At 39.5% G+C, this 12983-nt stretch overlaps 1 protein-coding gene across 2 annotated transcripts in view; it reads left to right on the top strand.

Moving 5' to 3' along the window:
- Positions 1 to 4117: 4117 nt before the first annotated feature.
- Positions 4118 to 12983, top strand: part of cdc42ep1.S (CDC42 effector protein 1 S homeolog) — a 29485-nt gene continuing 20619 nt past the window's right edge. Inside the window, exons 1-2 of one of the 2 annotated variants that reach the window (XM_041561660.1) lie at positions 4118 to 4287; positions 12682 to 12767. The gene's annotated coding sequence lies outside the window, so the exon portion shown is untranslated. The remainder of the gene's footprint in view (positions 4288 to 12681; positions 12768 to 12983) is intronic. The other variant, XM_018259291.2, reaches the window with a different exon arrangement.

Raw genomic sequence — 12983 nt, 5'->3', positions numbered from 1 at the left:
CTGATAATGAATGCCACTGGAATGCATTATATGTTAACATTGAGTTTACAATACATCTAACTACTAAACTTACTAAACTATATAAAATAAAGAGACTTTAGTGCCAGACACAGACTCATGCTCAACATGTTAAGGAGTATAATTAAACCTGCCACTCTCCAGCTATTGGTCAACTAAAACATCAGGGTGCAGTGTAGACATCATATAAATCTAAGTTTGTGGCAGATACATTAATAAAGCCTAATGCATTTATATTCCCAGCATAAAGCAACTATACATGAAGGAAGCAGGTAACGGTAAGGGATTAAAACATTAACAAGAAAGACAAAAAAAAAAGAATTAAAGGGCATGTAAAGGCAAAAAATAAAATCCCATTTTTACTTTCTTTAATGAAAAAGAAACCTATCTCCAATAATGTGTACCATTTTTATAAGAAACCTGACTGTATGCAGTGAAATTCTCCCTTCATTTACTGCTGTGGATAGGAATTGTCAGACGGTCCCTAACTGCTGAGCAGGGAAACAATCATACTTATGAACAGCAGGGGGAAGCCCTTGCCTTACTTCCCAGCCATGCAGAACTCAAGCAGCTTTGTTTATGATGATCCCTAAGCAGCCCAGACCACACTGAGCATGTGCACAGTCTTAGTCTTACAAAGATGTTTAACAAAGTTACAAGATGGTGACCCCCTGTAGCCAACTTTGAAAGCATAAATCATTTGTTTGATTAGGCTTGTGGTGCAGTAAGTTCATGTTTATATTTAGTATACAAACTACAGCATTTCTAGCTTTACTCTATTTTAGACTTTACATGCTCTTTAAACATTGCAAATTGCCAAAACACATACAGGTATCGGATCCATTATCCAGAAACCCATTATTCAGAAAGATCCAAATTACGGGATGATTGTCTCCCATAGACTTCATTTTATCCAAATAATTCAGATTTAAAAAAAAAACAACATTTCCTTTTACTGTAATAATAAAACAGTACCTTGCACTTATACCAAACTAAAAACAATTAATCCTTATTGGAAGCAAAACCAGCCTATTGGGTTTATTTAATGTTTATATGATTTTCTAATAGACTTAAGGTATGAAGATCCAAATTGAGGAAAGATCCATTAGCCTGAAAGCCCCAGGTCCCGAGCATTCTGGATAACAAGTCCCATACCTATTGGATGACTGTTCCTGAAGTATATGTGTACCTAAGAGATAACCATATTTTTGCTGTATGACCAAAAGGAGATAATTTTTAAACGTTTGAATTATTTGAATAAAATGGAGTCTATAGCCAGAGCTTTCAGGATAATTGGTTTCCAGATACCATGTACAAACAGATAAAGAGAGAGTGAGAAAGTTAGAATTATAGATGATACAAACCACTTGAGGGGATCATGGGATTTGTAGTTGATGAGAAGTTATCTCAGATAGAACTACTAAAGAATAATACATCATTTGTTTAGTATTAGTTTGACTCAATATAATGTGACTTCCATAGGATGGTTGCATTGGATCATGTTGCAGGCTTGACTTACTTTGCAATAAGCTAGAATGAGCGTTCCAGTCAAGACAGTCTTGTCTACAATACAGATTTCGGAGGGGAGGCCAAAGCCCTCCATACCCCACCCATTTATCTCATGGGAGAGAGAGAGAAAATATCCATCTGGGAAAAGAAGGAGCGTGGAGTTTATGTGACATTGGAAAGAAAGAATATACATATTTGGAAAAGATGCCAAGTATTTAGTTAACCCCTTCACTCTTGTTGCACAAAAGAATTGAGAACAAGTGGGAAATGCAATAAACAGAAAAAATTATTAAATGAGTAATAAAACAAGTTACAAAATAGAATTGTCATTTATAAGTAGTGGGTTTGCAGATGGCACAGACTGCAGATTTTTGGAAAACCCAGAGCAAAGTAATCCAATTGTGATGCATGAAAGCATTAAAGCACATTAGCTATGTCCCCTTCCCTATATAGGGCCCAAAGCTGGTTACGGTCTGTTAATGTGTGATTTGAATGCATATATGCTGTCTTGAACATTCCTGAATATTGGGAATTCTTGGAATTTCCTAGTACAGTTCTGTTATCAATGGGAGTAAGTGCTGGGGGGGCAGAGGGAATGAATATAACTATAGGAACAAAGGGACTGAACGTTAACAGGGATAAGGATATAAATTTAGTATTTTATATAATGAACTTACAGCACCAGCCTAGAAGTGCAGCAGCCCTATAACAGTAATAATCTAGGTCTTTAAAGTTCCCCATCTTCTGATCTTGATAAACCATCTTTCTAATGTTTGTGACCCCGCACATGTTCCGTTTGTTCAGGGCTGCTGTTAAGTGCAAAGATTAGGGGGTCACCAGTTGCCTCATTTTTTGAGATGGCCCTTCTGCTCCATATACATAGCTGGGGTGGGGTACTGGCAATGGCAACCTTCATGGCTTATGTATCTGGCAGGCCCATGATTTGAGGTTCTCTGATGAGCTCCTGTCCCTTGCAGTCTGCCACAAGCTAGCGAGTGGGGTGAAGCTTGGTGCTGCTTAGAATGCTCTAGCGGGAACGTAACTTAGTAAATCAACTACAATACCTGGTGCACAAAAGTAGAGGATCAGCCGCCTCACAAGCAGTATAGCACAAAGAATTCCAAGGCACACAGGGTCAATGCAAGCAAGTTGCCTTGCATGTTTATTGCGAAGTGCAACGTTTCGGGGTTTCAAGCATGCTTGAGAAAGGGGCGTGACCCCAAAACGTTGCACTTCGCAATAAACATGCAAGGCAACTTGCTTGCATTGACCCTGTGTGCCTTGGGATTCTTTTTGGGAACGTAACTTAGGACATTTGAGATGAGGATGGAGAAGGAGGATGGGGGGTACAGAAATGTTTCTTTTATGGGGGACCTAACCCCATAACATTATACCACTGGGCAGGTTCCTTGTCCTATCCCACCTTACTGAATTGAGGCAATTATTTTTTTTTGGATTTATAGGAATACTGTAGGACACCCTCACTTTGTTTCTATATTTCAAAACTGCACTTTTTAAAATGAGAAGGAAAGTTATAATCACTGGGGGTGCTAAATGTTAGCCACCCCCTAGTGATTATCCCAACTGGTGCCCTGTTAGCAGAAAACTTCACCGGCGGGGGGTACTTCTGTAGGGACATGACGCAGCAATCTTCTTCCTCTTCCTAGATCTTCTCTCTGGCCATGGCCTGGGTCAGGTGCATGTGCAATAAAGTGAAAGGCCAGCTTTTTTACTTCTAGATTTGACTTTTCACTCTACCATCCCTCCCAACTGTCCCATTATCTGCGGTACAGTCCCAATTTTAACAGCTCAATCAGCAGTCCTGGGTTCTTACTGAAATATCCTGTATTTATCCTTGATCTCTTGCACTGACCTCACATACAGATACAAAGTTTATGAAACTTAATTAAAAAAGAGGCTTTTGTCAGAGAGCCCTGAATGCTCAGCACCTGCACTTGGACTGAACATTGAAGCTATTTGGATGTTGCGCTCATACATGCTCCTTTGCAACTTGTGGCAAGCGCTAATGTGCCCTTTTAGTCTGCTCTGATGAATTGCATGCAATGTACACACACTGACATCAGGGGTGATTTCCGGGTTCCCTTAGTGGGATATGTCAATAGCTGCAACTGCCAAGTGAATTGGATGCTAATGTCACAGCCTAGAAGTAATGCCATAAGAATACAAACGCAAAGGAGGAAAAATGTGCTGCAGTTTGTGTGAGTTTTACTGCAATGGATGCAAATTTGCACCCATATTGGTTCAATAAATGCAGGTTGTGGTGATCACAGCTTAGTGTTTGGTAATAAAACCACTGTAATATGGTTAAAAATTCATGTTGACTTGCATCTAACTGTTGCTCTTTACAGTTTACACTGTGTTTGTAAATGAGCCCATCTTTTCTTTATTCCAGTCACTCATCTACTTCATTGATTTGTCCTTGTGCAGCCACTCACCATCCCTCCTCTCTGTTCTTAAATTTGTATTTTCTCTGTATTTCTTCACTCATGTTTGTATCCCTTTGTTTCCCGACTCTTCCCAGCCCAGCACTACTCCCTTTACTTTTTAACTTCCCTCCTCTCTCATCTCACAGCCTCTCTCCTCTCTCTATAGGTCATTGCCTTTTGCTTTGTCCCAGCCCTTTCCCTACCAGCTTCTTACATGCCTGGAGTTCCAGCTGCCACTTTCCTACTGCAGCCTGTAAGGGAGATGATATGGCAGCGAGACTCTGTACTATGGGACAAATAGAATGAAAAACAGGTAACCGCAATATTGATTTAGTCCATGCTCACCTCTGAAGCTGTTTTATAATGGGAAATGTCCCAAACTTCTATGTAACTGCTCATTTAGATATGAATTCTTGGAGTTAACTTGTACTTTTATTACACTGTGTTATAGAATAGGGACCATTCAGACTGATATAGAGGTCATACAGATTTATATAATAATAATCATATATATTCCTATGGTATAGGAGGCAATTTTTGCTGTATCCCTGCATTTCTTTCTTTGCTATAACTTCCTGCTATACAAAATGTTATTGGGAACCTCGGCTGCTTTTGTTTAGGAGCTGGCATCTTTTCCCTTTCTAAACTAGATTTTCTCGCCACTATAAGGATAACACTGTGGCAGTTTCATGTTTAAAAAAAAAAGTTTGCCAAAACATTCCTCTCTATAATTACAGGTATGGGATCTGTTATCCGGAAACCCATTATCCTGAAAGTTTTGAATTACTGGCCATTTCCCATTAAAGACTCCATTTTAATTAAATAACTAATTTTTAAAAATGATTTCCTTTTCTCTGTAATTATAAAACGGCACCTTGTACTTGATCCCGACTAAGACATAATTAATCCTTATTGGTGGCAAAACAACCATACTGGGTTTATTTACTGTTTACATTAAATAAACCCAGACTTAATGTATGTTGATCCAAATTACGGAAAGATCCCTTATCCAGAAAACCCTAAGTCCCGAGTATTCTGGATAACTGGTCCCATCTTCTTTATTTATACAGCGCCAACATATTTCACAGGGCATATTTCCCTGCCCAAGAGGAGCTTACAATTTAAGATCCCTATCCCATTCACTTTTATTAGGAGCAAGTAAAACTCTCTGTTTTAAAGTTTTTAGAGCATGGGAAATTGGAGTTCTTTAAAAGTCTGTTACCTACCCACTCAGACTGTAAGCTCTATGGAGCAGGGACCTTCTATCTCGTGTCCCGCACTTGTTAAACTTCCATATGGTTGTACTTGGCCTTGCTCATTTCTTCCAGTCTGAATATAGAGCTACTGCAACTATTGAGGTAGGGGAACCCTGGAGCTACCAGCACCTCCTGACTAAGCGGTGTCAATTGGCGCAGCAAACTTGCACCTAAAGAGTCAGGCGCAGGAGGAATCCATACATTCGCTTCTGATCTGCAACAAAATGTCGGGAAATGCGGCATTGTGCTAGAAAAATTACCCTATGCTCCCTGCACTTGCAAATATAAATGAGCCTTAGTATAGTATTGCAGCACAGCTCACATCATTCCACCGACAGACAAAATATGTCAGGAGATTTTGGGAGTTGTAGTTTCTCAGCACCTGTAGGAAAGCAAGTTGTTCAGTCATTGGCTAAGCTTCTCTGTGTATTCACCCAGTTATCTCTCCTAGTACAAACAGCCTGTACATTTGCTCTCCTGTTTATTATTAATCCCTAAGGTACCTTCCTGTTTATACAATGCTCAGTTATTCTGATAAATCCTGGTTCACAAGTGTTATGGATTTATCAGCTTTTACTTCAATTCAATGTCTGTGCCCACCTAATTTTCCTGGTATTATGACTTAAACTTTCAGGAGCACATCTGAGGGAGCATTAGATTGGATCAAGGGGTGTGCTAGATGAACTTTCTGTGTAGGGTCTCTATGGACCTAGCCCAGGAGTGCCCATACTTTAATAATGCAAGATTTACTTTTGGTGATATTGTTCCATTTCGATCTACATCCATAAAAAGCATTGTTAGCATTTTATTACATGGAATATATTACTTAAATACTCATTTATGGGACAATTTATATTGCTATATTTAACAAATAACTATTTCTTTTGAAACCTAAAGAGTAGGGGCACACTGGGCGATTTGGGGAGATTTAGTCGCCTGGTGACTAATCGCCTCGTCTTTGCGGCGACCAATCTCCCTGAACGCCTTACCTCTGCCTTGCGCCGGCTATAATGAAAAGTCGCCTGCGGCATGGCACGCGCGGCCCTTCGTGTTCCGAAGAGGCCCGAAGTTTCCTCGTGAATATGAAGCATCACGTGTGCCATGCCGCAGTCGACTTTTATTATAGCCGGCGTAAGACAGAGGGAAGGCGTTCGGGGAGATTAATAGCCACAAAAGACGAGGCAATTTGTCGCCAGGCGACTAAATCTCGCCCATTGTGCCCCTACCCTAACATAATAAATATCTTAATGAAAATCATGAAACAGGAGGGTGATTTGGACAAGCGGTTTGTTGACAGTGTCTTGAGATCTACTGATCACCAGCTAAAGGTCTACTGGTAGATCCCAATCTACCTTTTGGGCACCCCTGACCTAGCCTGTTCCTGAAAGTCTGATTCATATCACTATTGGGTGAGCACAGACAGAGACATGCAGTAAATGAAAGTAAACTGCCCCCCCCCCAATGTATTAAAAGTAAAAGCTGTAAATGAATAACTCATTTCTAAACCAAGAGCAAAGATACAGTATTTTTATTGTATATCTACTGTAAACACATGAGTCGTAGTCTCTGAAGTCTGCATTAGCTTTAGTGCCTCTTTTTACTGAGAGATATAATTATTACTCTTTTCACTCTCTGCTTTGCCCATTTCTTTTCCCTCCTTCTTCCACAGAATCAGCAGTTTGAGAAAAGGAAGGCAAACTGGGGCCCCAGTCTAAGAGAAATATTATATTTCACCACCTGTGGTGCTGGGAGTTGTATATCAGTAACAGTGGGAGGGTCATAAAAGCAATATCCCTGATGTACATCACATACTAAAAATTATACAATGTAATAATGGGGATAATGCAATAAATGTTCATAACAGGTCTGAACAAGTAGATATTTGTGCTTTTATCTACACCCTCCCTCTAAGAAGCACCTGTGATGTTGGGCCCAAATTAGATGCCCTATCTGCCCTGCCTGAAAAATCACTTCTGTTGGAATGAATGAAACCTATTGAACACAAAAAGTACAGGAAACTGCTTACTAGACCAGATGTAGCCCATAAAAATTAAAACCAGGGAAAGACAGAGACAGGGAATTAAAATAGCCAAGAAGTAGTGGGTGGCCCTCACTGACAGAATAATTGGTACCACTCAAACCTTGGGCCTTGGGCCTGAAGCTTCTATAGAGCCAACAGTAGCTACATACCTTCCCTTTTCTGGTATCAGAATATCGGCGTTTTTTAGGCTGTAAAAAATAAAACTATAAACAGAAGGATTATGGAGAACAGGATCAAGTGTGCTCTCGCACTGTGAATATATTTTGAGACTATAATGAAAGGGTAATGCTCCATAATACATTTTACCTATTTAGTGTGCCTCAGTGCATAGGGCTGATGTTCAGCTTTCTACCTAGAGCAGCCGTATAGTGTTTTTACTTTATACTATAGGCCTTCAATTCCCCCTTTGTAGGTTTAACTTCTGATTGTAATGGCTCAGATCCCAGTGAACCATGTGTGCAATGAACACTACAGATCATGATTGTGTAAGTTGTAAATGACCAGCAACTGAATGCTGTACATTGTAGTTTAAGCACAGTTACAGGCAGGGGTGATCCTGGGGCTGCTGCTGCCTGAGGCATCAGCCCTGATGTAGCCCCTCTCCCGCTCCTCGCTTAAAACATTAGTGTTGGAGTGGGTGCAATAGAGCTCTCTGCACTAGCGGAGCTGAATTTCCAGGTTTAAACCTGGAAATTCAGCTCTCAAAATTACAAGAGGCGGCTTTATGCTGTCCCTTGTAACCAGCAGCTCACTGCTGCCTGAGGCACTGTTCTCATCTGGCCTCGTTGGGCATTTTTGCGTATCCGCTTATATGATTACAGCATAACGTACTGCATAAATAAATGATGGTGATACAAAACTTGTTTCCTTCATGTCCCTTCCTCATTTAGAAGGAATTTGGTTCCCAAGTCCCCCCTATTAATTATTATAAGCCTTTGTATAATGCCCCTTTCCAGGCAGCAACTAAAAATGTTACCTGATTGGTATTGACTCAGTAACAGGAGGCTTCATCAGTAGTGAAATTAAAGGAGAAGTCAACCACTGCAAGTGGTGACAAGGGGTGGCAGAAGTAGGGCTATGAAGTTACAGTCCTGGGCTGTTATATTTTTATTTATTATTTTAATTTATTTTAAGGTCTTCTACTGTTAATTTTCCATTTTGATTAGAAAATTCCACACTAATCAGCAGGTAGCATTCACTGGTGTACATATATATATAATATATATATATATATATATATATATATATATATATATATATATATATATATATATATATATATATATATATACAGTATATATATCTTCTAACTGCTTCCCTATTGACGGATAAACTATATAAACTAAATTATTTATGAACCACATTGGCTTCCTGGCCAGTCTCTCACACTCTTCCGCTAATTGCCACGGTACTAACTGGTTCCTGAATCATTAATTACTCCCAACGTGTACAAATTAATTTTCACAAAGCATTACTATCTCTAAAGATGATACTTTGTTACTGGTTCTTTTAATCAGGGAGATAACCTGGAAGTATATGATGGTGACTTACATTGGATAAGATTACGAAAAAAGGAGAAAAGAGGTTTAGATAGCAGCATAGGAATGCAAAGGCAGTCATTGTATTACATTTTTTTTTTAAAATAGGAAGAGTGGGTGGGGATCAGAGTAGATCTGTCACAAGAAAGGGCTGCATGTATTTTGAGATGAATTGGTAATTTGTACTTATTGTTATTATCATCCTTTATCTATATAGAAACAGTTAACCTGCCTGTATGATTTTGTGGGGGATCCGACCCAGACACAGGGAGGCAAATTCACTAAGCGCCGAAGCGCCGAACGCTAGCGTTACTTCGTAGATTCGCTAGTGTTACTTCGCACCCTTATGCCTGGCGAATTTTTGCTACGGACGTAACTACGCAAATTCACTAACGCGCGCAGTGTACTGAACGCTACCTTTTACGCTAGACTTCCTTCGCCACCTCAGACCAGGCGAAGCGCAATAGAGTAGATAGGGATTGTTTCAAAAAAAGTCAAAATTTTTTCTAAGTCCCAAAACACGCTGGCGTGTTCTCTACATTATGGGTGATAGGCTGAAAAAGATCGAAAAATTTTTTGGCGCTCCCCTCCTTCCCCCCTACATTTCCTGACTCATGGCAACTTACCTATACAGTGGGCACATATGTAGGGCAAAATAAAATTTTTATTTGATGTTTTGAAGGTTTCCCAGGCATTTGTAGTGATTCTACGTATTCCTCCATTGAAATTTGAATTTGGCGCCGTATGCAAATTAACCATCGCTAGCGTAACTTCGCTTTGCTTAGCGAATCAACGCTAGCGCAACTTTGCAACCTTACGGTACCCCTGAGCGCAACTTCGGATTTTAGTGAATTTGCGAAGCGCTGGCGAAACTACGCCTGGCGAAGTGCGGCGAAGTGCGGCGAAGTTACGCCTGTCGCAACTACGAATCTTAGTGAATTTGCCCCAATGACTTTCAGATATAGCCCATCATAACTGCACTTGTGACCTCAATATATCAAGGCAGCAGTGCTAACCCTTATCATTTGGCTGCTTGAATCAGCTATCTATTCCATTGCCATATTGGTGTCAGAGAGACATTCTGAACTGAAAAAAAATCTTGGGGTAAAACTACCTTGTGAGTAGTAGGAAAAATAAAATAATAAAATAAAACTACCCTTTATGCTTGAGACCTGTATTTTGCATGTAAGTGTATTTAACTGGTGCCCAATGATTGATAAGACGCACAGGCTGAAATTCTGAAGGAAGGAAGTCATTTTTGGGTTCTGAAGAATTTCACTAGGAAAGGTCTGCAGGAAAACCAATGTAAACTTCCCCCAATTAACAGAGCTCTGAGACAATGAGAAGCAAACAATGGAATATTAGGGAGGGCTAGTGGGACTCAGTATTTCTCCATATGAACCAAAAATCTCAGAGACGCCTTTTATTCTGGTGACGTAAGTACAGTGTGTTAATGGGCGCTAGTAATCATCACCCACGATTCCCAGGTATTCAAATGTGCCAGGGTTATCGGAACTCATACAAAAGAGCTCTTCATAGTGAAAAGGCAATGTTTGGAAGACTTTATCATAGGAATAACACCTGCGGTGACAGAAATGATGTAACTTGTATTCATTATCTGATGCAGGTCAGGTTTATCAGTGGGGCAAATATCCTCAGGAAAATTCCTTCCAACATGAACTTGTTTTTAGAATAACAATCATGAAACAGTTTGCTCTTTATTAATGTCTTAAAAGTATGTATTGATTTACCTGTGCTCATGTATAATTACCAATTACTCTATGCAGATTAATTCAGGTTATACTATACTGTATATCTATATCTATATATAAACATACAAACAAGGGGAAGTTGTGCTCACCACTAATTTCTAAAACCATTAGGCGGGGGTGCAATGAGGCTGTGACCACAAAATACATATAGACAAATACAAGATTCCTCTGCACTCAACCCATTATCAATATATTTAAGACAGAGACATTTTGTACATACAGCTACTTAAAAAATGCCTTATCCTTTAAACAAAACAGGGATTGTTTGTCCATATATTGCAATATATTTAAGCTGGCCAACTACGTCAATGTCATCCCATATCTGGCCAGTCCTATGCTCAATTTTCATCTGATTCATTAAGAATTCTATTGCTTCATTATACGTTTATACAGTATATATATATATTTATATTTATATATATATATATATGATGCTTCAGTGAGATTGTGCTGAATATTGTCATTGTCTAATCCAGGAAGTCCTTGAGTCATAAGGCAAATATGTACCAAACAGATAACTGTTAAAAGGTGATAAGAGGGAGAGCATGAAAGACAAATGCTGCTATTCATCCACCTAAAAAAGATTTTATAAATCTTAATGGAGTTCATGGAGATTTGGAGCAGCAGGTGGTTACCAGTGGAGCAATGCATATCTATCATTCACATGTCCATGATCAAAGGGATGTATAGACTCTGGATAGATTATTCAGTGCTCTAAGGTGTGCACAAGTGTTATTTGGGAACTGAAAATCTGGGGTGATTGCAACTCTGCCCTGTACCCTTAGTATGGGCTCCATTATGACTAGGGTCCACCAGAACTCCATTAAGCTGGCCATAGATGCAAAGATCCAATCATTCAAATCCTCGAAAGATTGGACTTCCCCATCTCCCGACCTGCCAGTATCCATTCAGATCAAAGTAGTTAAAGAACAGATCAGCCGATTTTCTGCCCCTGACAGCAATAATACGATAGTTATGTCCGACCAAAGCTAGTGACAGTCTCCCTCTGAAAATCATACGATCGGCAATACATGCAGAGAAATTACCAGCAGCCGACAGAAATCTTTTAACCTGTCCGATCGACCAAACTACCGATATCCGCCGGACGAAAGATGTCGGGACTCTCCACACACGGTCCGAAAATCGTACGAATCGAGGATTCGTACGATCAGATCTTTGTGTCTATGGCCAGCTTTACTTGTGTATCTGAATGATGCGCAGGTTAAGGGATAACCAACACATAATGAAGGCAGCACTGTATTCATCAGGGGTTGGGCGCAGTTTTACAAATTTTTGAAACACATAGGTCTAAAGCACCTCTTTTGTGTACAGAGCATAGCACAAGGTGCTCTCTTTTTAACTGAACTCTTCCCTGTACACAATGAAATGTACACACTGCCAATATGTCACCTGCTCATATAGAGGTTATGGGAGCTATGGCATCCAACAGTGTCTTGAGAAATTCCGATTAGGAATTCAGGCATGGGACCTGTATCCAGAATGTATGGGACTTGGGTTTTCCATATAAGGGATATTTCCATAATTTGGAAATTCTGTCTACTTAAAATTAATTTATAAACATTAAACCCAATAGGATTGTTTTGCCACTAATAAAGATGATTTATATTAGTTTGGATCAGGTACAAGGTATTGTTTTATCATTAGAGAGAAAAAGACAATCAATTTTAAAAACCTGGCTTATTTGAGTAAAATGGAATCTATAGGAGATGTCATTCCCTTAACTCTGAGCTTTCTGGATAACTGTTTTCCAGATAACGGATTCCATATCTGTACACCAAACACAGGTGTACAGGTATGGGATCAAGGACAACTTGATGCAAATAATTTCAGTTCGGGGCGAATTGTTTTTTTTGCCTTTACTTCTGGAGTCTTTAACGGATGTCTGCACATTGTAGTTCCTCTTTATTCTTTCTCCTGAAACTTGAAGTCTCCAAAGGGTCCAACTTAATCTACAAAAAGTAAGATGATTAATCGGCCACCCATGAGGCAGCAGTGTCTGTGTGTCTATGTGAAGTCAGCAATCTGTGCAGTAGCTGCACTGGAATTCCATTTGATAAGTGTCTGTTTACCCACCATCAGATAACTGATCAAACATAAACCTGGAAGGTGAGCTGGCAGGTCTGGGAATGCTGAAAGTGAAAAGGTCAGAATTGGGGAGAAATTAGGTAAGTGAGAACTGACGCACATTAATTAGAGGAAGCAAAATTCATTATACCTGTATAAATATAGAAAAAAAAAATCAGATACGGGCAGGTTCTTAAAAAAATGAGTCTGCCTTACCTTCAGGTCCATAAAAATAAAGCAATAAAGAATAACATCTTAATATTTATTTGGCTGTAAAAAAAAAATTCGGCTAAAACCAATCCGCATTTGACAATCAA

Source organism: Xenopus laevis, chromosome 4S, assembly GCF_017654675.1.
Source record: "Xenopus laevis strain J_2021 chromosome 4S, Xenopus_laevis_v10.1, whole genome shotgun sequence".
Classification (NCBI taxonomy): domain Eukaryota; kingdom Metazoa; phylum Chordata; class Amphibia; order Anura; family Pipidae; genus Xenopus; species Xenopus laevis.
The sequence above is the reverse complement of the archived record's forward strand: the minus strand, read 5'-3'. Positions and strand labels throughout refer to the sequence as shown.